Genomic DNA, 2,884 nt, shown 5'->3' with positions numbered 1-2,884 from the left:
TGCACGATTTCCCAGCAGCGGACTCGTCGCTGCCTCCAGTAGCAGGCTCTTCAGTTTCTGCTCTGCCTCTTCCAGCAGCAGACTTCTGGCTCCCTTTCCGTCCCGACGTCTCTGAACGCCTCCGCTCTCATCACTTGCGAGGACAGGACTCTTCAGGGGATCTCTGGGTAGCCACACCTCTTCGTGGGCGGTAACTTCTCCCAGCGCGGGCTGCTGTTGTTTTTCAGCGCGCTTTTCATGGTGGCAATATGGCGGCGCTTCCAATTTTCCAAGCGGACCGCCCAGGCACATGGTCACCTGTCTGAACAGGTCTAGTCCTTATCCTGTTCGTGACGCCAGATGTGAAGCCCCACAAGTGCAGTGTCGGTGCATTATCTTCAGGGACTCCACTCGGCTGGATCTTGTCACAGGTAGGATTTAGGATTGTCGTGAGGCCACTCTCAGAATTGCGGTCAGTGGGGACCGCCACTGCAGATTAAGGGAGGCCTGGGGCTGATGGTGGGTGCAGTCAGTTGTAATAGCCTCCTGAGAGTGAGGCAAGCCCCAGGACCCTGTGTAGGTGTGTAGAACCACAAGGCGCAGAATAACTCAACACAAGCAGAATGTCTTTCAGGGGTTTTACTCACTTTAGATGGCGGGGTGAGTAACCCGGGCGTAGCTGGGATGAACCAGGCTGGAACCAGGTATCCTTCAGGCTGACTGATGAGAGTGGCTACCGACTCGCCTTCCTTAGCCCTTCTGTGGTTTGTGGTAACCCCGACTTTTAGTCCCTATGGGGGTCACCCAGGGAAGTAGCTGCTCCCCTCGTTTGTTTGCCGTTTGCTTGTCGCCTGGACCAGATCACTCCAGCTGCTTGCCTCCTGTGAACTATGGGCCCTAACTGTGGCTACGTGGCTGCGGCTTTTGGGGTGTTGTGGCGTGGGCTTTGAGGGCCCCACACCGGCAGGTTTAGCAAGGAAAGGTGGATCTATCCCCGCACCGGGATCTGCCGCCCGTTTGGGCCTGGTACTCCCTGACAGTCTCCGTACTTTCCACTACGCGGCTCTCTCTCCAGCTGTGTGTGGGGTTCGGGCAGCACTACCAGGTGACCGTTCTCCCCCGTCGGTAGTCACTGCGCGGACGCTGTTAGACTGCAACAGCCCCAGGGGTCTGCTCCTGACGTCTGCTCTCCCTGGACTCTGCACACTAAACCGGCTCACTGCTCCTCCTCTCCTGTTCTTGCCTACGCCACCTAGCAACCAGGCTCTCTACCACACCCCTTGAGTGGAGATGGAGGCTTCGCCCCCTCCACTCCTCAAGTGGAGGTGAAGGCTTTGCCCCCTCCTGGGATCCCCAGGGGTCCTCTCAAAGGTACATGTGTGAGACCTGATCACTATGCGCCTGTGTAGTCACACCTCGGTCAGCCTTCTGGATTACCTGTTTTGTACTGTCCCCAGCATGGGTACAGTACTCAGTGGTGCCTGACCAGGTCAGGGGCGCCACATAAACTAGTGGTCCTTTTAGAAGAAAGGGTGCATAGGTTGGAAGAAAGAATAGCAACACTGAAGCTAATAAAAGAAGGTGAGTATTTCTTGGACAAAGCAGAACCAACCCTTCAGGACAAGGAGATGGAGAAAAGCTTCGGAGCACCTACAGAGGCAGAAAAATGGATACACGTGACCAAAAGGAGCCAGCGGATCAAAAAGCAGTCACCACCACACATCTTAGGATCCGTTATCAAACCCTCATGCAGAATGCTGAAAATGACACAAATGCAGAAGTGACCATTCCAGCAAAAGAAGAAAGAAAAGCCACCCTCAAACACTGAAGAGCGTCAAATAATACAGTTCCTGGGAAGAAAAGAGGTAAAAAAAAGAGGTAGTTGGCAGGCCGGACTTACCCACACGAGAAGTATGCTGCCTCCCCGGAGTCTCCCGGAGCAAAAATCAATGATGGGACCCACATGATACCAAACCTCCTAAGTTCCAAGGACAACCACCCATTCCTATTGATACATGTAGGCACAAATGACACCGTAAAAAATGACCTACCAGATAGCTGCAAGGACTTTGAAAATCTGGGGAAGAAAGTGAAGGAACTGGATGTGCAGGTAGTTTTCTCATCAAACCTCCCAATTGATGGTCATGGCGTCAAGAAATGGAATAGGATCATGAAGCGCCCCTGAAGCCATCAGGGAGCTACAAGGTTCTGCATCCCCTCAGGATGCAGGGCCTACCCCCTAAGGCCCCGGAAGACCAGGGCCTGTCACACACAGATACTCCAGGTAATCCCAGTTTTCCCCAAAAATCCCCCATACAATGGTACAGAGCTAGGGTCTGACCAATGGATGGTTGCCGAGCCAGTCCAGTCCACTAGTTGACCAGGTGGGAGGGGTGGACTGAGGACAGATGGTCAGATAGTCTGAGGAGTCGAGGAGTGAAGGTGGACAGGAGGAGACGCACTGACATGGAGTTGACAGTAACCTGGTGCCCAGGAGGGTAGTTGCCAGTGGAGTACAATGGAGTACTCCCGGAACTGCGCACTGACAGGGTACAAGACCCTAGGACAGGCAGAAGCTCCAAGCAGCCCTGTTAACAACTGCACAGCGAGGACCTCGCTGACCCTAAGACTCAATAGCAAAGAGAGAGCCAGGGACAGGACCAGAGACTCCAACCCCACAGGGTTCACGCTACCTTCATACAGATAGCAGTGGAAAGAAAAACCACCGGACGGGGACCCCCCGTTGCTCTACGCCACGGGGAACCACAAACCAGAGACAGGTGCAGGAGAAGAAGGTACCAGATTATTACAATGGCACTGGGACAAAGGGGACCTGAAGGTGATACCAGCCGGCCTCAGGTGACCAGTTACCACCAGAAAGTGAGTAAAGAACCAGTTGCACTGA

Source organism: Anomaloglossus baeobatrachus, chromosome 4 (assembly GCF_048569485.1).
Source record: "Anomaloglossus baeobatrachus isolate aAnoBae1 chromosome 4, aAnoBae1.hap1, whole genome shotgun sequence".
Classification (NCBI taxonomy): Eukaryota; Metazoa; Chordata; class Amphibia; order Anura; family Aromobatidae; genus Anomaloglossus; species Anomaloglossus baeobatrachus.
This window is presented reverse-complemented; position numbering follows the sequence as displayed.